Genomic DNA, 10,000 nt, shown 5'->3' with positions numbered 1-10,000 from the left:
CGGTCGGGGACCACCGCCATCAGGGCCCCCACCAGGTGCTGCTGTAGGGGGGCGCTGGACATCCCCCGCCGTCCTCCGCCGTCTGGCCCGTCGACGGCCACGCCGGCGGCTGGGACGAGGATGGGTGGAACGCCACCTCCGCCCGCTCTGCCTCATCCAGCGCCGCCTCGAGGGTCTGGGGCCTGGTGAGGCGGACATGCTGCCGCAGACGCTCCGGCACCAGTCCCCGCAGGAAGGCCTCAAGCGCCAGGTCCTCCCGGACAGCCGCTGGGTAGTCCGGGTAGCCGCGTCGGGTCAACAGCTGGACATCCGCGGCGTAGACACCCAGACTCTCCTCCTCCTGGCGGCGGCGAGTTGTCAGCCACACCCGGTTCTAGTCGCTGAAGACCGGCTCGCCGAACCTCCTCTCCAGTGCCCTGGTCAGGGCCCGAAGGTCTCGCTGGTCATCTTGGTCCAGGTCGAGCAGCACCTGTGCTGCCGTCCCCTCCAACGCCAGGGCGAGGTGGACGGCCTCCTCTCTGGCCCCCCAGCCATAGTGCCACTCAACCAGCCGGAACTGGGCCAGGTATGGCTCCAGCTGCGTAGCCCCGGAGAACTTGGGCAGCTTCACCGCCGGCCTTGCCACCAGGGGGCGGTAGTCAGCAGGCAGTTCTCCGTCTGGGGGGGCGCTGCGCCCCCATAGCGCAGGGTGCGTGCTCCCTGGGCTCGACCGTCGATCTCAATCCTTTTTTCCGCGTGCGCTGGGCCATCCCACTTCTGACACCAATGTGGCGAGCGGCACGGGAAGGACGAGACGGGAGCCCAGGGTCAACCGTTTAAACAACTCTGTGCCCCATACCGCACGACTCCGGTAGTTGTCTTTATTTGAACACACGATAACACAGAAACACGGCACACCTGACCAACACAACTAACACTCTCACTCACGGTCATGAACACACTGCACATCACACAGTAGGGGAACACACACAACGAACAACCCCCCAACCACCAACCCTGAGGTGATCCAGGGGCGCCAATAAGGTCCAAACCCCTACCAGAGGTGCACCCCCAAGCATCCCTTGCGGCACCTGGAACATGGCGACCACGCCCACGGTCGCCACAGTATATATATATATATATATATATATATATACTATAAACACTATAAGATAAGACTATAAGATAACTGTTCGAAGATGCAAGGTAAACTATCAGGTTGTAGGTCGTCGGAAAAGGTTCGCAATGCATCATGGGATGAGTAGTTCCTCACTCAGTCAAAAAAATAATGTACAACGGGTGTAAAATGGGTGCGACGGCCAAAGCTGAGGTGTTTGAGGCAGCAGTGCTAGAGGAAGAGGGCTCTGAGGCGGGTATTAGCAACGTGAACGTACCAATGGAGGTCTCTGAGGCACACACAAAGGACTACGTTGAAGGAATCGTTCGGCTCACTCTGACCAAGAACGTTGAACATGCTCCTGTTCGCATTCCAGAGGGTAAGCCTGAAGACACCTGCTGCTGCATACATGACCCACACAGCCTCTACACACTGGGCCAATAGAACCTGGAGCTCAGGGTCATGAGACCTGACCTCTTCAAGGTCCAGCTGCCCGAGGTGGTGGTGGAGGTGGTGAGGTGAGGTGGAGGTGAGGTGGTGGTGGTGGAGGTGGTGAGGTGAGGTGGAGGTGAGGTGGTGGTGGAGGTGGTGAGGTGAGGTGGAGGTGAGGTGGTGGTGGTGAGATCAGGCGGAGGTGGTGGTGAGGTGAGGTGGAGGTGAGGTGGAGGTGGTGAGGTCAGGTGGAGGTCAGGTGGTGGTGAGGTGGTGAGGTCGGATGGAGTTGAGGTGGTTAGGTCGGGTGGAGTTGAGGTGGAGGTGAGGTGGAGGTGGTGAGGTCAGGTGGAGGTCAGGTGGTGGTGAGGTGGAGGTGGTGAGGTGGAGGTGGTTGTGGTGAGGTCAGGTGGAGGTGGAGGTTGTGGTTGAGGTGGAGGTTGTGGAGGTGGTGAGGTGGAGGTGGAGGTGATGAGGTCGGATGGAGTTGAGGTGGTTAGGTCGGGTGAGGTGAGGTGAGGTTAAGGTGGTGAGGTGGAAGTGAGGTGGAGGTGGTTGTGGTGAGGTCCGGTGGAGGTGGAGGTAGAGGTGAGGTTAAGGTGGTGGTGAGGTGGAGGTGGTGAGGTCGGGTGGAGTTGACGTGGTGAGGTCGGGTGGAGTTGAGGTGGAGGTGAGGTTAAGGTGGTGAGGTGGAGGTGGTTGTGGTGAGGTGGAGGTGAGGTTAAGGTGGTGAGGTGGAGGTGAGGTGGTTGTGGTGAGGTCCGGTGGAGGTGGTGGTAGAGGTTGAGGTGGAGGTGGTGAGGTGGAGGTGAGGTTAAGGTGGAGGTGAGGTGGAGGTGGTGAGGTCGGGTGGAGTTGAGGTGGAGGTGAGGTGGAGGTAGTGAGGTGGAGGTGGCTGTGGTGAGGTCAGGTGGTGAGGTGGAGGAGAAATGGAGGTGATGAGGTCGGGTGGAGTTGACGTGGTGAGGTCGGGTGGAGGTGAGGTGGAGGTGAGGTTAAGGTGGTGAGGTGGAGGTGGTGAGGAGGAGGTGGAGGTGGAGGTGAGGTGGGGTCCAGGGGGACGGAGATGTCCTCGATGCCTTTCAGCTGGACCACACATTGGTACCTCCCCCAGTCCTCCAGTGGGACGGCCGTGAGGTTGAGGTCCACACTGTGCTGGAAGGTCCCGTCGTGGTTGGGGGGAGAGAGAGAGAGAGGGAGAGAGAGAGAGAGAGAGAGAGAGGGGGGGGGGGGGGGGGGGGTAGGGAGAGAGGGGGCAGAGGGGAGGGGGTGTTAGAGAGAGAGAGAGGGGGGGGTAGGGAGAGAGAGGGGGGGTAGATAGAGAGAGGGGGGGAGAGAGAGAGAGAGCGAGAGAGAGAGAAAGGTAAACTGTCTGTCTGTCTGTCTGTAGGTTAACTGTATGTCTGTAGGTTAACTGTCTGTTTGTCTGTAGGTTAACTGTCTGTCTGTCTATAGGTTACCTGTCTGTCCCATAATACTGTGATGGAGCTACAGGGAGAGGGTCCTGATCCATCCCATAATACTGTGATGGAGCTACAGGGAGAGGGTCCTGATCCATCCCATAATACTGTGATGGAGCTACAGGGAGAGGGTCCTGATCCATCCCATAATACTGTGATGGAGCTACAGGGAGAGGGTCCTGATCCATCCCATAATACTGTGATGGAGCTACAGGGAGAGGGTCCTGATCCTGAGGGTCCATGAAGCATCTGCCACTGATCAAGAACTCCAGGAGGTGGGCAAAGTCATAGAAACTGGACACTTTGAGAAGTGCAAACCGCATGCTATCATTGCAAATGAGCTATGCAAAATAGGACATCTTGTTCTAAGAGGCACAGGTATGGTGCTGCCCCAGGCCTTATGCGAACACGTGCACTTCCATTAGCCCACGAGGGACATTTGGGCACAGTGGGAACACAGCAACATCTGAGGACTAAAGTGTGGTGGCCTGGCGTGGACAGGGCAGCTGAGAGACATTGCAAAGCCTGCCACGGATGCCAGATAGTTGCTAGACCTGACCCACCTGAACCACTGAGGCCCACACCGCTACCTGATGGACCCTGGCGGGACGTTGCAGTTGACTGTCTGGGACCTCTCCCGTCCAACCACTCCATACTGGTGGTAGTAGATTATTTCAGTCGGTTATTATAAATATGATGTCATGACCACCACCACAGCAGAGAAAATTATAGACAGTCTGGAGTCAATCTTCAGCAGACACAGATTGCCCGTTACGTGTAAGTCTGACAATGGTCCTCAGTTCCAATCCGAACAATTCAGACTATTGAAGAAAATGCCATCACACAGTTGAAAACTACTCCAAAATATGCTCAGGCCAATGGAGAGGTTGAGCGTCAGAACGCATCACTCGTGAAAAGGATCAGGATTGCTCAATCAGATGGACTTGATTGGAAAAAAGAACTGAGAATGTATGTGAGCATGGACAGGAGCATGATCCATCCAACAACAGGTAAAAGCCCTGCTGAATTGCTTTTCAACCGAAAAGTAAGAGGAAAGCTGCCTGAACTGATCACACTGATCAGGAAGTATGTGATCGTGACACAGAGCAAAAAGCAGAGGAACTCACAGAGGAGCACAGATATCAGAGATCAGTGTTGGTGACACTGTGCTCTTGAGACAAGACGAAACTGACAAATTCTCCACCACATTCAATCCAACAGGAGCGAGGTATGCTCCTATGCTGTTACAAATCGGACTGATCAGAAAGTAGACGAAACGAGTATTCCTGGAATGTGAAGTATAATCTTGAGTTATATTTTCTGTAACTGAAAAGAGTTTAATTCTAAGAAAAGGGGGATATCATGAGTAACACGCCCCATCAGAATGTTTGGGGGTATGATGGGTGGGGCGAGGAAGTTAAATTCAATTCAATTCGCGCTCAGCAAGCAACAGACATGTCTATGTGTGGTCCATATTATTTAGATTCAATTCTGCAATCTCTGCTTAATTCAGAAGTAAAGTAGAGATATACCAGTTACTTAGCGGAGACTTCCTGAGTATGAGTATGTTCAGTGCGCTTCGTTGTATACCCCACTGTTCTGGAATCAGGCTTCAGGATTTGTTTTCCAAAATATGTGGATTCCTCCTTCATGTACTGACCAATCTCAACGCCATATGCATCCAGCCTAGAAGTCAGGCACCTCCCATGGACCCCACCCCAGTTCCCCATTAACTGAACATATTTATCCTGCTTCTCTGAACTCTCAGTAGATCTTAAACATTACAGTTGTATCAGATGTAGAGCAGTAAGATACTTTGTGATTGAAATCCACTCGTCACCTTATTAATTAAACTGATATAAAACAGACATAATAAACCACATGTGCTTATGAGATAAAATGGTTTGTCAACCATCCCTGGCTAGAGGTAGACTACATGTGTGACAAACACAATCTTTAGTGAAGTAGCCATGTATAATCAAATATAACAAATGCCTCTACCACATATGATGTGACATGCATGAGCAAGGACAATCACTTCTTCTCACTTCTACGACAATAAGCATACATTCAAACAAGTAACAACAAAATCACTGTATGTGATTGTGGAATGCATTGATAAAGCAGGCAGTGTTTGACTTTGACGGTAGCACTAACCAGGGGCGGAGCCAGGCTTTGTGTACATCCGGGGCTTAGCCCTGAGGGCGGTCTGGGGGTCCTCCCCCAAAAAATGTTGAATTTCTAAGATGCGATTTCCTGCATTCTAGTCCATTTTAGGGTGACCTGCTGGACAAATCCTAAATCCCTTCTAATTCATAGCCTACATTTTCAGTTGCAGGGCCTGCTCAAGACAATACAATTTAATGGAAAGAAACAATAACCACTTAACTATTGACTTCTAGAGATTTTTATGTAAACTACAATGTCAAAAGTAGATTCAAAGTAGGATTGCAGAGATGGATTGTTCGTTTGTTTGTTTGTTTGCTTTTTCGTATTTTAGAAGTGGTATGCCCACTGCTTAGCCAACAATAGGCCCATGATTTTGTAGCGAAGTATTATCCATGCTGTTGCATGTCCTTTCCACTAGATGGCGTCAGGGTTGTCATAACTTCAAAAGCTTAAAAAAGATCCGGGGCTTTTGAAGTGAGATTCGGGCTTCAGTCCCGGCTTCAGTCCCCCCTCCCCCCCCCCCCCCCCCCCCCCCCAACCTTAACTTATTTGTCAGAATAACTAGAAATTAGAGAAAGAATGCAGGGGGCTCCCTCTTCTTTGTGGCCGTCATAAAATATATTTATATATTATATAATTTTAATATTTTAATTAAATTTATTATATTACAATTATTATATAAATATTAAATAAAATATAAATTATTGCTGTCTAAGTGCCTCACTTTTGCGTCCTTCCACTGTATGGGGAGGGGTTGTGAACTAGGTAAGGGAATGTAAGGGTATGTCATTATTGGGAAATAAGCCCCAACAGGGCGATTCGGACACAGACACGAAGCGGAGGTGTCTTGCTTCGCCCTGAAGGGGCTTATTTTAGCTAATGACCGGCAACGTTCTATACATTATTACACGGCTACTTGCCAAAACTAAAAAATAGAAAAAATAAGTTGACGTTCCTTAGCAACCAAATACGCTGGGGTTGATAAGTTACTGGACTACTTGCGGAGTGATACCAAAGACGTGAATCAGAGGCAGAAAATCCACCTTCCTTGACAGCGGTCATTATATGCTTAGCAACGGTCAATTATCAAAAAATAATTGATCGCCGGAAGTCGGGAAGGCCCATGCAAGTGAACGGAGAGTTCCACAGCAGTGAGAAGAGCCGTGTAATAATTAAATATACAGTATATGTTGTGGAAATGTAATTGTAATGTAATGTAATGTAATGTAATGTAATGTAAATGTATTTATATAGCACATTTCATACAGCAAGGCAACCCAATGTGCTTCACAAAAGACACAGATAAATAGGAGAATTTCCCGATTCCGACCATGAAGCACTCCTCAGCTAAAAGGAACTTAGATAATGTTGTGTTGATTGATGACCGTTTGCACCACTTTACGATCGTGATTCGTTTGAGAATGAGAACGAGGGAGGAGCTGAGTCTGACCGACTCGGCTGAATACTGTGCATTCGTGATTTGTTTGAACGAGAACGAGGGAGGAGCTGAGTCTGACCAACTCAGTGACTGAGAACCATGATTCACCTCTACCGGAAATGCGAACGAACGAACGAACGAACGACTCTTCTTGCCGAACTGACCGACGCGAACTGATTCATTCAAACAAATCATGAAATCCACCACTAGTGTCAGCAGCTATTAAATAAATACACCTGGCAGACCTCAGCCCCATATAGCAGGGTGGAGGGGATGGTTGGTATGGGGGCCATTTGTAAACTTTTGCTGCTGAAAAATGTGCTTCACTTGTTCCAGACTTAGCTCAAGCTTTACTTAATTTCCCCCAGATTTAACAAATAAACACCCCTCCAAACTGCATTGCAATTCCCATGTCACTTTCTCACATCTCACAATCTAAATCCTTAAACTGAATCTACATTTTAAATCTAAATTTAGATCTTACATCTAAATGCAAAATCTGAAGCAAAATCTGAATCTATACCGAAATAGAAAAATCAAAATACTAAATGTCATAGACCCCCCTGAACCTGAGGTGCAGTTTTACATGTCAGAGCTGCAGCTAAAGGAAGTCAGGGAGGTCGTCCGCAAAGCAAGGGCAAGCTCCGCTCCAGGACCGTGTGGCACTTCATACAAAGTGTATAAGAACTGTCCCAAACTCCTGCTGCGGAGGATCCCAGATCCATGAGTAGCTGAAGGGGTGTGGATCCCGAAGGAGGAAAACTCCACCCATCTAGACCAGTTCCACATCATCTCCCTACTGTGTGTCGAGGCAAAGATCTTCCTCAGCACTGTTTCCAAACGGCTGTGTACCTACCTTAAACAGAACACCTACATCGACACATCTGTCCAGGCTGTCTGGAGCACAACGGCAACCGAGAACATGGGCAACCTGTCAGTGCTGTGGCTTGATCTGGCAAATGCATTTGGCTCCATTCCACACAAGTTGGTTCAGCTCACATTGACAAAACATCATGTCCCCAGCAAGTGTAGAGACCTCATTGCTGATTACTACACCAATTTCAGGATGAGGGTCTCTTCGGGAGAAATAATATCACGTTGAGATCAAGGATGAGATCGGTATCATCACAGGGTGCACTATCTGTGTGACACTATTCTCCCTAGCCATGAACATGCTCACCAAGTCTGCTGAGCCAGAGTGCAGAGGGCCCCTATCGAAATCCGGATAACGGCAACCCCCCATCAGGGCATTCATGGATGACCTCACAGTCCTGACAGAATCAGTCCCAGGCTGCTGGTGGATTCTGAAGGGACTCGGAAAGGTGATGGAGTGGGAAAGGGAAGGTGGTAGACAAGTTCCTCTTTAACATCACAGGCACAGCCATCCCAACCATCTCAGAGAAGCCAGTCAAGAGCTTGGGCAATGTTTTTGACTGCTCTCTGAGAGATACAACATCTATCCAGTCGACCTGCACTGAGTTGGATGGTTGGTTGAAATCCGTGGACAAGTCAGACCTACCTGGAAAGTTCAAAGCATGGGTCTACCAACATGGCATTCTTCCCAGAATACTTTGGCCCCTCCTTGTCTATGCAGTCCCCATCTCAACAGTGGAGACCTTAGAGAGGAGGGTAAGTAGCCACCTGCTGAGATGGCTTGGATTACCAAGGAGCCTGAGCAGTCTCGCACAATAAACTGCAACTGCCCTTCAAATCCTTGGAGGAGGAGTTTAAGGTTACAAGAGCCAGAGAAGTGGTTCAGTACAGGGACTCACATGATCCAAAGGTGGCTAAAGCAGGGATCCAAGTGAGGACTGGAAGGAAGTGGAGGGCCGAGGTCGCAGTTCAAGAGGCAGAGGCAAGGATGCGTCAAAGGAGCATGGTGGGAGTGGTCACACGAGGCAGAGCTGGCCTAGGCTCCTTTCCAACTCCCCAAATGAACAGCAGCGGGAAGGAAGGGCGCCGCCTTGTTCAGGAGGAGGTGAGAGCTGTAGTGGAAGAAACAAGAACCGTCAAGGCAGTGGGAATAAAGCAACAGGGAGCTTGGACAAGATGGGAGAACGCGGTTGAGAGGAAAGTGACCTGGGCTGAGCTGTGGAAAGCCGAGCCTCATCGCATTAAATTCCTCATCCAGGCAATATATGATGTGCTTCCAAGCCCATCAAACCTGCACACATGGGGCTTAGCCTAGACACCAGCATGCTCTTTGTGTTCCAAGTGAGGAACCCTCGAGCACATCCTCAGCTGCTGCACCAGGGCACTTGGAGATGAACGGTACTGCTGGAGGCATGATCAAGTTCTTAAGACCATCGCTGAAGTCATCAGCGAAGGACTTGTGTGGGCGAAGCGGTTCCAACCCTCCAAGAAAACCATTGCCTTTGTCAGAGCTGGGGAGCAGCCGCCCCCTGCCAGAGGAACATGTGCAGGAATCCTAACCTCTGCAAAAGACTGGCAGCTGTTGGTGGATCTTGAACATCAGCTGAAGTTCCCTAGCCACATTGCAGTCGCCACCCTGCGACCAGACATTGTCCTTGTGTCTGAGTCCAGTAAGCAAGTAGTGCTGCTGGAGCTGACCGTCCCATGGTCAGTGTCTGTCAGCAGGCTGGTTGGAGGTCTCCCGGTGGAGGTTGGATGCAGGGGTTTTGCAGTCTGTTCCCTGACCAGAGCCTTCAGCAGTTTGGGCATCAAGGGAGAGAGGAGGAGGAGAGCCGTCTGCAGTACCACGATACGGCAGAGAGGGCCTCAAGACGGCTGTGGCTCAAAAGAGGAGAGCCATGGAGTCATGGTAGCTAGCTAGCCATCTGGACACAAGCCGGGGTCTGATCAGCCCCGGCTGGGTCACCTGGAGGAGGGCGTATCATGTTGAAAGACCCGAAACGTCCGGTGATTCCAGGCACATCACTGATGATGTGTCCAGAGGCATCAGTAGATATATGTACACAGCAATCTAAATGCTAAATCTTATTCTAAATCTTAAATCTAAGTTCTAAATCTTATATCTAAATCCTCAATCCTAAATCTAAATCTCACACAGCCAAATCAGTGTGAGAATAAGTGTCTCAATAGGTTAGGTAGGTTGGACCTGCAGAGCTGCTGTTACCCCACTGCAACCGCACGTTGTATATTACCGCTAAATCACCAGAATTCACCATTTTGCCAGATTGATGTGATGGTAGGTGGTAGAATGGATACGTTTGGAAATTATGTTAGAGATGGTGAAGTTTAGATGTGAGGTTAGATATGGTTAAGGTCCTGTTATAATTATTGAGTTCATCTCTCTTCTTACTATATATATATATATATATAGAGAGAGAGAGAGAGAGAGAGAGAGAGAGAGAGAGGAGAGAGAGAGAGAGAGAGAGAGAGAGAGAGAGAGAGAGAGAGAGAGAGAGAGAGAGAGAGAGAGAG

At 50.0% G+C, this 10,000-nt stretch overlaps 1 pseudogene across 1 annotated transcript; it reads right to left on the bottom strand.

Annotated features, from left to right (window-relative positions):
* Positions 1 to 19: 19 nt before the first annotated feature.
* On the bottom strand, positions 20 to 1,079 carry LOC311351693 (annotated as a pseudogene). The gene is made up of 3 exons: positions 1,038 to 1,079; positions 928 to 940; positions 20 to 657 (listed from the first exon to the last, which is right to left on the bottom strand). The product of its transcript is annotated as an uncharacterized misc_RNA (transcript).
* Positions 1,080 to 10,000: the final 8,921 nt, after the last annotated feature.

Source organism: Micromesistius poutassou (assembly GCF_964030765.1).
Source record: "Micromesistius poutassou genome assembly, chromosome: 8".
Classification (NCBI taxonomy): Eukaryota; Metazoa; Chordata; class Actinopteri; order Gadiformes; family Gadidae; genus Micromesistius; species Micromesistius poutassou.
This window is presented reverse-complemented; position numbering and strand designations above follow the sequence as displayed.